At 42.4% G+C, this 12,123-nt stretch overlaps 1 long non-coding RNA gene across 1 annotated transcript; it reads left to right on the top strand.

The window, feature by feature from the left end:
• The first annotated feature begins 3,331 nt into the window (after window positions 1–3,331).
• On the top strand, window positions 3,332–11,252 carry LOC147650621 (uncharacterized). Its single transcript, XR_015276130.1, has 4 exons — window positions 3,332–3,409; window positions 5,475–5,685; window positions 9,536–9,648; window positions 11,027–11,252. It is a non-coding gene; the product is annotated as an uncharacterized LOC147650621 (long non-coding RNA).
• The last annotated feature ends 871 nt before the right edge of the window (window positions 11,253–12,123 follow it).

Here is a 12,123-nt window from a genome sequence, read left to right as displayed (position 1 = left end):
TTCCATGCTTACATATTTGGTTGTTGAATGTGTGTGTCTGACCCTAATTTCTGTGCACATGCTCTCTGTTCCTAGATGTAGCAGATGTTGTTCTAACAACCACCTCTCATCTTTTCTCCCTCCTTTTTATTCCTTTCTTGCATGTTCCAAACATGCTGAGTGAATAAGGACACTGTTGTTAGGTTGAAGACTTCAACTGTTCTTATTGCCTAGTCCAAGGAAAAATGGGACTGTTACAGCTGGGATTTTGGCAGGAGAGGAAGGCATACATAAGAAATTATTTCTCATGAGGCCTCTTTCCCCTCCTCAGCCGGTATAAAAGGGGACAAGGTCTACTTTTGGATACATGTGAGTATTCAGCAGTCAGCAGGGAAGCTTCCACAAGGCAAATAAAGTCCCTGACATATCAGAAAGGCATCTGCCTTGTTCTGTAGACTTTGTAAGAAGTGTGAGACGTTAAATGAGACGTGGAAATGAGGTGAATTGAGGCACTGAGATAACATTTTTGAGAAGCATCTGGTTCAGCATTGTACAATGTCTAGCATGGATGCTTTCTGGGACAATTCCCCATCCCAGGCTTGGTTCCATTTGCTTTATGTCAAGCCCCTTCCAGGAGCGTGTTGCAGAGGTTTCTGAAATGATGGCAATCAGACAAGAGTGGCATTGTGAGCTTTGTCAGCGAGATGCTGCACCCAAGTGAGGGAGCCCTGCTGACAGGGTAATTTCACTGCTGCTGGCACCTGGCTAGTGTTTCCAAAGGAAGTTTTGTGCATGCACTGGCTTTGTGCACAGGAGAAACATCCTCTGGGATGGTTGAGGGCAGATTACATGCCAGGATTAGTGCTGCTCATGCGTAAAGCCCGATGGTTACCGATTATCCAGAATATTTTAATAATATCTTTAGGGTATTTTTTTTTGAGACACACATTTTTGGATGACTGTTCTTATCTTTATTTATATTTTCCTAAGCATTTCCAATATCCTTCTCAGTTCCAGACGGGAAATCAAAATACAACAAGCTTTTATTTGTTTATTTATTTGCTTTTTATTTTGCCTCATGTGGTTGTTGTGGGCTTTGTTATCTCTGCTGTGCTTTGTGTGCCAACAGCTTCTGAAATCAAGCAGTTTAATTGCAAAAATGAAGAAACAGAAAAACACCACACAAAAGCACAAGAAAAATATGGAAAAAGCCATTTTACAGTGTCCATGAGCATCCCCTAATGCAACATTTGCCAAATGGTGGGGAAATCCATAGGGAAAGGAATGTCATTCATGGTCCAAGCTAGGTATTGCAAGTAGCTTCCCTTTCAGATTTCTGCCTTTCATTACCAGAGCTGCCAGGCTCCAGGCACAAACTTCTGCACTGGGCCAGTTTTAGTCAGGGATAGTCTGTCTTCACATCAAACTGAGGCTGGTTGGTTGTTTTTTTTCTGGATGACTTGATGTTTTTTTTTCCTCTTTAAGAATTGGATCATTACTTTGGAATTTAAAGCCTTTCAATGAAGGACAGGGGGAGGAAAAGTTGAAAGCTGTGAGGATGCTGGGGCACTGGAACATGTTGGCTTGAGAAGCTGTGGATGACCCATCCCTGGATGTGTTGGAGGTGACTGAAAGGTGAATATTTGTCAGAGGCTGTACAGAGCAGAGCTCTAACTCAGCTCAGTTTGGAGGGGATGAGAAAGCTGCTGCCAGATCTGCTCTCTGGTTCGAGTTCATATTGTCCAGTTCTTATACCACTAGATGATAACACTCACTCCGCTGGTTTTGGTATTATCAGCAAAATGTGTCAGGCATTTTGTGGTAAGATGATCTTGGTTTGACAAAATCTGTGGGGATTTTTTCAAGCTGTGCTCTTCCAGCTCAATGTTTCTGTGCCCTGTGGATGCACATGGATTATACTCTGTAAAATAGGTAAGTAGGGTGTGGATGGGATGAGGAAAGAAAGTCTTTGAAGCAATGTATTATTAGCTCATCAAAAGCCTGATAAAGTTTCCATTTTAAAATATAGGGTGATTGTAGACATTTTATTCCAATTTGGGATTAAACTGTATCAACATTTTACCATTTTCCATGGTGGCTGGAAAATCTTACTGACCAAAGAAAATGGCCCAAGTATAATGGCATTGTTACTTTGGTAGGAAGGGAAATAAAATGAACATTAAATCAAAATTATTAATGTTGCAATCAGTATTGCTTCAAAGACCTGATGACCTAGTGCATCATCAGAGGGAAGCTGGAGAAAGACCTCTTACTCAGAATTAACTCTGAATCTGTCTCTTGGCAGTAGTTTGGGGAAGTAAAGCTGGAGAGTGAGGGTGGCTGTTAACAGCCTGTTCCCATGTCCTGCTTTGAGTGCATTGGTAATTGGGGTGCAGGAATGGGGCAGCCTTTCCCAGGGACTTGTGTGAGACCTTTGTGCACCTTTTTCTTTATAATACACTTCACCCTTTTGAAAAGTAGCTCTTTTCTTTTTTTTTTTGAGGAAATACAGGTTTTTGGTTTGCATTTTGAAACTTGTCCTCTCTTCCAAAGGAAGATGTGGCACTGTGAACCTGCTAACTCCAGCAGGCATCCAACACGTGCTTTGGAGAAGGTGATTATTCCCTGTCACTGGGGCAGGTGTCTTTTCCTGTGAAGATTTTTGCTGCCATTAAGGGGTAGTGTCCTAAAGGGGTTTGTATTTTTAGCAGCTGTGATTTATGTCCTGCAGGCTCTGTCTTTAAATCATGCCTCAAAGAGGGATAGGTTATTTTACAGAGAAACCCATAAAGTAATATATGCTTCTGGTGTGACTTTCTTTAAAGCTGTGCATTAATTCCTGAGAACTGAGGTCAGCCTGCCTGTGCTGAGATCTGCAGAATGACATTTCCATACTGAGGCTTATTTCATGCTGATGTGAGAAGAGGAAGTAATATTTACCATATGAAGATCCATAGTACCATTTATAATAATGATAACAACCAATTAATACTAATGCAGTGCATTTTAAAAATTGTTCTTTTTTTCTGTGTCTTAGGGTACTTAAGAAGATCTCCAATCTATGGAAAAAGTAATGGAAGTGCTAATGGGAATTCAGGTTTTTAGGGATCAGTATCAGCCTCTGGTACATGTACAAACCTCGGGTTGCAACTTGGTGGAAAGCTGCTGGCTTTGGAGTTCTTGCTTTTGACCTGGAAATGTCCTTGCTCTGCTGCTCTGGAGACTCCTGGGCAGGGTGGGGAAGCCTCTGAGTTCTCCTGTCTCTCCTCAGCCTCTGTAAGTGCTGCAGAGCAGACTGGCAGTGCAGAGGAGGGGGCTGATCTGGGACCTCACTCTGATATTTCCTCCCCAGTACCCCATGCAGTGCCATAATTTACAGCTCTCCAGTCTGACCAGGACATAAACCTGCTTCTGTGGAGGAGATTTGGAGGTAAGTTACAGACACTAAAGCTCAGAGCTGTGCCCTTCTCAGTGCTGTTATCTGCCTGGTTCTGATTTGGCAAACAGAACGTAGCTCATTGTGGCTTTAAGCAAACGGTGGTGTGGCTCTGATGTTAACACACTCATGGAGGAGTCTAAGAAGGCTGTATTTTTTTTCATGTGTAACTGTGGAGGCATGCTTTGATATCAGAGAATTGCTTTATAAATGAAGTTGTAAGAAACATTTAAATGTCAAGTATCCTTCATCTCGTTCATTCAAACACGGAATATTTATGAGGATACTGATAATAAAGCATCTTTGCCTCTCTGACAGAGACTGGACTTAGGCAGAGTATTTGCCAGCAGAAAAGAGTAAGGAAGTAAGAAAAGGATGTTTTCGATGAGTTACTTTGAATTTCTCTCGCATGCCCTTTTCTTTAAGGGTTTTGTGAATTGCTCTGGCAATTTGCTAAGTATTAAAGGGAACAATGGACAAGGCCCTCGTTTTACAAAGACAAAGAAACAAAGAATTGAATATTTTTCAGTTTGCTTCAAAAATAATTTGATGAAGATGGACCTTACAGCAAATGAAATATTTAACTAGAGTGACCCTCACTGAAGTGATGTCAAGGGTAGTAAGTAATACAGTTGTCACACTGTATGTAATCACTTCTTTGCAAGCTACTGAGGCACAATTATTTTAAGTAAATTGAAATGTTTAATAAGGACAATGCTGTTTTTCTTTCACTAAAAATAGTAACATCAAATACTCATTTAATCTGAAAAATGTTTCAGGCTTTTAACACTGAGACTGGATAATTTCACTCTTTTGTTTTTTTTCTTTCTAGCTAGTGTCTTTGCTCTGAAGCTTTCTCAGGATACAAGTATTTCCCAGTTTCCTCTCAAACGATGAAGTTATTAACCACTTAAGTTGATTATCTCCCTGAAAAGATTAAAGAGGTTTCATTTTTTTGAATGGCACTCTTGAGATTTGGCTCAAGTGTTTGTGATTTGGAGTAGCTGCAAAATTGTTCTAAGAAATATGACTCAAGAAAGAGCTTCTAAAATGCCCTTACATCCAGGAGCAGTTTCAGGTCCTGAGTTTCTCTTCCTGATGCAGACAGCAAACACTGTGCTCCTTGTCCTGGAATGGCAGGATGGTCTTCTGCACAGCCCTTGGCTTCTCCTTCCATCTCCAGGAATCTGTCAGGAAAAATGCCAGGCAGGTGCCACCTGTGTGGCACGGTCAGGGGTTGCTGTGAGAGTCCCTGAGAAAATGCTCGTGGTGGATTCTTCCCCTCCAGAGCTGCTCTTCTTCAGCTGAGCTGTCTCTGCCCCCTTTGGATGGGACTGGTGGGAGCTGAGCCTAAACAAACACCTCTTCTCTCAGAACTCTGGGCTTTACTCTTACGTGTGGCATCCCAAATCCTTCACCTTTAACCCTCATGTTCCACTGGATTATTGTATTTCAGCCTTTCAAAGATTTTATTCTTTTCATCAAACATGCACAAAAATACTGTTGGAAGTTCCACTCATTGTCAAGGCTGTTGGTGTTTCCAGTTTGCTGCCAGGGGTGCAGCTCAGAACTGTTTTAGATGGATCAGGGAAGATGCCCAATTACCAGTTTATTTTCTTCTTAGATGTTCAAAGACGAGTCCTCTTGTAGTACGTCAGCATCATTTAAAAAATATTTTTCTTAGTGATTACTTATTCTAAAGCTCTGTTTGATACCCTTTTGAATCCAATTGTTTATAAGTAACATGTTTGGCACATGAGGGAACCAAGGCCTGTAAGTCAGACACTGGCTGGTGTTTTGGTGTTGGCTCATTGCCCAGTGCCTGTGAAATTGCCTGAAAACTCTTCCAGCAAATTTCCTGAATATACCCACAGTGAGCTGGAGAACAATATTGTGTCACAGATGGCTTTACCAGGGTCTAACTCATCATGCTGCCCTCCTCCCTTTGGCAGCAGGAATCAGAGCTTTGACCTTTGTAAAAGAAAGAAACATCACTGCCTGAGCTTGAAAAAAGAGAAAATCTTAGCGACAATCTCCATTTGATGGTTTCTTTCCTCAGGGCCCCATCAGCAGTGGAGAGGTGCATGCCAGTCCACAGAGCACAGCAGAGTCCCTTGATGTCCTTCTGGGGCCTCCATCTGAAGGAAGGACAGGAGCTGCTCCATTTGCTCAGCAGAAGAGATTTCCCTTTCAGGATGCTCGTGTGGACCAGCAGCTCTCCCTGGACCTTTGCCCTCGCATGGTGGCCCTTTTGTGATTGCTGTTTTCAGGTTAGCAGCAGCCCTGCAGCTCAGGTGGGAAATCTCTTCCCTGATGAGAGCTGAGCTGGCAGCTCCTGGGCTGTCGGTGTCAGAAGTGAGCGTGGTGCTGAGTGCCCAGCCTGGGAGTGTCTGCTCTTCACCTGTGCCCTGCACAGAAGGGGCTGGGGCTTTGTGGGGCTGCCTGCAAAGGCCAGTGCTGACCTTGATGAGCTTAACAGAGCCAGATCCTCTGGTATCTTCGTGTGACCCTGATTTAACAGGGCACCTCTAAGCCCTGCCATCCTGATTCTGACAATGTCCTGACTAATCAGATTAACCCCAAATCTCCAGCTTATTATTTCTCCTCATAGGTAAAGAATACAGTTTTTTCCTGAGAGAGATTGTTTTCCAATACCAATTTATGGGCATGAGTTGAATAACTAAAACCAGTTATAGTTTCATCAGAGAGATGAGCTGTTAAGGTGGAAATTGTTAGATAGCAGTGTGGTTTGAGTGAAGGGCAGTATATGCTGCTAGGTTCTGAGTTTTTTCCCTAAAGATGTCAAAAACTTGTCAGATTCCAGCCTGGATCCTTATTTATCCACATGGAAGTCTCAGTCTTATGCTACCAAAGATTTTGCAAGCTTTTCTTACAAGCACATTAAAACCCTAGTGTTGCCATATTTCATTTGGCAATAATTATGTCCTTTGCCTCTCTTCTGGATAATATTTAGCTTTATCGTCATTATTGTTACTTGCTACTGTTCTGCTGGGAGCACTAGTTTGCATGTAATTACAGATCACTTGCAAATAGCCTGTATGGCCCTGGTTCAGCAAACCCTTCCAGCAGGTGTGTGGTTCTCAAGGGAATGAGCCCTGTGAAGTTGTGTGTGGCTCATTCCCTGTGATCCATCCTGCGCCTGGCCTGCTCTGGTTGCACGAGCCCTGGGTCTGGAGTGTCTCCATGCAGGCAGAAGCTCTTCTGGTTCCATCATCTCCAGGAGTGAGGCTGGGTTGCAAAGTGCCACACCTGCCATAGCTTCAGTTGTCACCTTAAATGGCTCTGAAACTGCACCTGGCAAGCCATCAGCATTAGACACAACTCCAGCACTTTGGGGCTTCTTAGAAAGGACAAAGCAGAACTGTCTATCTTGTGTCCTTCCTTCCTTCCTTCCTCAGTAGGAATTTTAGTAAAATTCTCTATAGTAGAAGTCAAACTTGGCTAAATGACCTACCAGGCAGCAGGATATGCCAGGCACATTCACAATATTGTATAATTTAATTGGCTAGTTGGAAATGCATAATAAAATACAGGGTGTTTGAGTTATTACTTAGCTGCCTATGTAATTACTTCTGTTTAATATTTAATTGTGTTGATCTTTCTGTCTTGTCTTTGTTCCACACAGAAAATAGATCCCCCTTTCTGTCTATTCACTGGGCTACTGGGTAGAGGGCTTTGCAGCTAATCTTCCTGATTGTTCAAATGTCACCGTAAAATATTTAGCATCTTGATAACTCCAAAGCTATCAAAACAGATTGGATGGTAACAATTAAAATTATGCTAACATCACTAAAACAGATATAACGCAGTGATGCTTGTTAAGCACTTAATGATCCCTTTCTCCAAGGAATTCCATTTCAATTTCTTTATGCTGCCTGATTGCTTTACTGCATCCTGCAGGTTCTGTGCACTGCTGCTCTGTGTAATACATATTCAAACCCTTCTCTGAGCTCTCATCCTGCCAATCAAGGATGCAAATGGAGTCTCTAGGACTGTGTGATCAGAATTTCTTGCTTGTTTGCAAGCCTGTAAATAATGGAGTGAATGAGGATCTGATGTGTAACAGTATAAAAGTAATCAGACCTTGTATCTGGCTTGCAGTAAACATCAGTATGGCCCCAATCCAGCCACTGCTGTAATCAATGGGAGGCTTTTATTGACTTTAATGGGAGTTGAATTAGGCCTTGTCTGAGGCTGGAGGATTCAGCTGCAGCTCTCGGGGCTGATCCTTGGCTGGTGTAACCTGGCTTTGTGCTCCTGGAGCTCAGCTCAGCCTGTCCTGCCCTGCAGACCTGCCCTGACCCGGCTCCCTGCACACTCCAGCTTTCTGGGCTCTGCCTCCTTCAGCCATTCCCCTACGAGCTATCACTGCTCTCTGAGCAGTGCTTGAAATGGGTAATTATCTTCAGAAAAACGTTCTACTTGAAAGGGATTCTAATAATTGTTATTTTGAACTTCAGTTTTTTTATTTTTTTACTGTTTATAAAGGAGCAATATCTGTTTCTTTTGCTTTACTTTGGCTGCAAGGGGAAAATGAGACAAATTAGCAAAACCAAAAATAAACTAAGTTGATCAGAAAAACAGTTCTTGCAAATTTGCAGACATTCCCTTGCAAATGCTGGAGTGAAAAATGCTAAAGATTTTATGAAGTGTCCTTGCTTTGGAGCTTTGTGGGGATGAATGGGTAGAGAAGACAGCAACTGTGTGTGGATGAAAGGCTTTTAGAATGTAACTTTGTGGATCATCTACACTATGAACCACTTAGAGCTGTAATACCCTTCCTGTTTCTCAAGGACTACAACGAGTATAAAAGACTTTGTAAAATTCTTTGAGCCGGTTCTTACTCTGGCCTCTCTGCTTTGAAAGGATATGGAAAATACATCCTTTGGGAAGTATTCTGGCCAGCTGAGCTCTCCAAGGATAAGCTTGAGAACATGCTAGATTGATGTTCTGGAGCAGCTCCAGGAGAGCTTGGCCAGTGTGCGATGGCAACTGCGCCTTGGCTGGGACTGGGGAGGGAAGTGCTGCCTGCCCGGGCTGGCTGTGTGTTTATGGGCTCACTCCCCACCCACAGACAGCACTCTGGCTGTTTCCTCCTGCAGGGTGAGGGTGATTTCTGCCAGCTGAAAACCTGGGGCTCCGCATCCTTGTGCATGCACAGGCACCGCTGGTTGGATTTTGCTGAGCTTTCTTCCCTCCCTTATTCCCAACAAAGGCAGTGGAAGCAACTTGGATGGCGATTTTCCAGCAACAAATCCGTGCTGTGTGAAGGGAAATAGCTGACTGTGTTGGGAGGCAGCAGACAGCCCCTGTCCCCCTCAGCCCGTGGGGGTGGCAGCTCTTGTGCTCGGCCAGGTGGCTCTGTCACCTGTCCTGCATCCTCCTCATCCTCTCCCCTGGAGCCCCCAGCTCTCCCTTGCTCCTGTCAGAGCTTCAGCTCTCTCTGAGGCTCCTGCTGAGGTCAGGGTGCCTCTATGGCTCCTGCTGGCAGGTCTGGTCCAGACTTGTGGAGGAAGAATCTGCTTCCAAAAGGTCTAAAAATGTCTCAGAGTCTTAAGATTCACATGACAAATCCGACTTCAGTCTGGCCATTGAAGGTTGCTATGAATAAACGTTCTGCTGCTCCAGTTTTCCACAGCAAGGCTCCTTTGCCTGGCACTACCAGGCTCATTCTCCTTTTCAGACCTAAGCTGGAAAACAGGAGGTTCTGCTAATCTTTACAGGGTTTAGTTTCCCTTTTGTTTTATAAAATCCTGTCTTTGGAGATGAGTTCCATAGTAACTCCCTTTTAAAAATGGTGTTTGCCACTTAGCTGTTTTCCATTTGGAGGTGTTTTGTTTACAGTAAATTAAAGCAAGAAGGTAAAGTGGGTTTTATTTTCCTATTTTTCTGTATTCATAGGCTTTAACATCTGCCCTCCATCCCCTTCCTGTGTTCATGCAACATCAAACCTTGCAGGAATAAGTCAGGGCTCATCTTTCTGCCATGCTATGCTCTTGATCATTTGACTGAAAAGTATTTGTTTGTAGGTGAAAACTACCACTGCTTTTTCTTTTTCTGTAGTGACTTTGGAATTGTACCTTTTCTCTTATGTTTAAGAGTTCCAGTTCATGGTGATATTTAAGAAGTAAAGCTGAACTCAGACAAAACACAGAAGAATTGAAGAGGCCCAGTCATCAGAGGGGAAGAATACAGCCTGACAAGTCTGCAGAGTAAGTAAGGTTGTAGAGATGTGTCACTTCATTTTAATTAAACATCCATGCATTCTCACCCACTTGTGTTCTGCTGCTTTGCTGGTGAGTAGAAGGATTTCCTAAGTGCTACTGTTTACTTTTTGTTCATTCATATTTGAGCTCACAAAGTGTTTGAAAGCAATTTAACTTTTCACATAGAAATGTCACACAAGTGAAGGCTTTTCTGTGCTAGGGAAAATGTGAAGAGAATTTACATTGCAGTGTTGATTTTAAAGTGCTAGAGCATGGAAGTCTCCAGAACTGTCCATTGCCAGTGTGTGGAGCAGTTCTTCCACCTGTTTACCTTCTCATTTTCCACATGGGTTTTTTCCTAGCCAGACATTTTGTTGCCTCACATGTATTTCCTGAAGAGTTCATTCTCTCTGCCACCAGCTCCCAGTGTGTGTTTGTGTTTCAGCTGCCCTGGGCTGTGCTGGTGGCTCTGGGGCTGCTCAGGGTTCGGGCTCAGGGACATTGCCCTGCTCACCATTAGTGAGCCCAGGCAGGGCTGGGCACAGCAGAGCCCCCAGTGCAGCCTCGCTCACAGGTCATTTAGAATATTAGGTGGACAAACATGTCATGATTAAGTCCTTGGGAGCCTGTAAGGAGCTGTTTTTTCACAGCCATTCCTGGTATGTTGAGATTAAATGTCCTGTCACACTGGGTGTGTGTACACTGCCAGGCAGGCCCTGACCTCTCCAGTGGCTGCAATTAGAAACAATTTTCAGATTTATATGATGAGTTTTATTTCACAGTGTGCATGTACAGTCCACCCAGAGAAGAAGTTTTTGGGTTTTTTTTTCACAAATTGAACTTGTTCTCTCAAATGTAACTACATCTCTGGCTGTCTGCAGAATACCCTGCACTGTCTGTGAGAACTGTAAAAGAACTGCAAGCTTATAAATTCACCTTTTTGCAGTTATTAAATGTGCTTGAGTCATTCCAGGCTGTTGCTGTGGAGATAGGTACAATGTAGGAGCCCTGGCACTATGACAGGCCATTAAAATCCCAAGATGTTTAGCCATGTATGAGTATTTTCACACAGTGAGACCTCTAAGCTTAGCCTGCTGCTGACATCGTTAGTTATTGAATCAATTGCACGAGATGAGGTTGACAGGTGTAATTATGTATTTCTGTGGTGATTATGTATGGCCTGTCATAGAGACCAACATGCCTGTAACTGTGCACTCATTTAGGAGTCATTTATTGAGTGAAGTATTGGACTTGGCACCCATTTGCAAGGGGAGGAAATGTAAAACAAAACAGAAGTTCATTTTGAAATATAATTGATTCATTAAACCATTTACCAATTCTTCATCTTAGTGCATGGAAATATATCTTTCTGTATTTCCTACAGATGTCTCAGTTATTTAAGGATATTCTTGCACCATGACTTTAACAAAAGAATAAAACTCTTGTGATGAATTCATGAGAAGCTGGGTCTCAGGTCTTTAGCTGCCACGTCCTGGGAGAAGTTGTGGAGCTTGCTGGGACCATCTGAATATGTGACCATTTGAAAATATTTGGCTGACTTGTCAAAAGAGTTCAAAATATTTCAAAATAAATTCCTTTCTCTGCAAACACATCTGTGCAATCTTCTTTGTAGTAGCTGTTCTTCAAAATGTGTTAAAAATTATACAAATATTTTTGGAATTCATTGAGGTAGACTTGGGTTGTTGCTGGAATTCCTCATTCTCTTTTCCAGATAAATTTTTTCTCTGTAGTGACGTCACTCAAGGCTGCTGTATTTTTATCCATGTATTGTTATCCCTGGTGTTTTGTGCCACCCTGGTGATATGAATGAAAAGTCTCTGTTTCTCAAAGTGACAGGAGGCAGAGAGAAGTTAAATATTGCTCTCAGTTTATTAAGAGGTCCTTGGACTTGATTGAAGTCAAGCAAACAATTTGACTTATTTTCCTTAGCTGCATCTCTCTCTGCAATACAACTGTAACCTCATTCACAGAAGTTTTGATGTGGAAGATAGTGGGGTTATCTGGTGGTGGTTTTGTTTACTTTTTGGGGTTGTTTGTTTGTTTGTAGTAAAAGACTAGCTGCTTTTAGTGACTCCTTTAACAAAAAGAACCCACTGTCTTTTGCAGAAAAACAGGATCCATGTTTTCTTTGGTCTTCTAGGATGGGCTGAAAAATGTAATAGGAATTTGTGGATATAAATAATAAAAAAAATTTTTCCTCTCATTTTATAGGATACAAAGAGAGCCTTTTACATAAAACTTTCCATTGTGTTCTTAATTAACCATCAGAATTTTTATCTTTGTTTTTAACCAAAATCTGTTTCTCACAGCTTTTGTGATAGATATGAGATGATATCTATGAGAAAGAGAGAAAGAAAGAAAGGGTAGAGATGGTGGGGATTTAGCCAAAAGATGAATATTTAGAAGACTGTCCTTTGGAATCTGTAATTAAATTAGGTTCAAATGCCAAAAAGCAGATGC

The sequence above is a fragment of the Cyanistes caeruleus genome, chromosome 14 (assembly GCF_971803275.1).
Source record: "Cyanistes caeruleus chromosome 14, bCyaCae1.hap1.1, whole genome shotgun sequence".
Taxonomy (NCBI): Eukaryota; Metazoa; Chordata; class Aves; order Passeriformes; family Paridae; genus Cyanistes; species Cyanistes caeruleus.
This window is presented reverse-complemented; position numbering and strand designations above follow the sequence as displayed.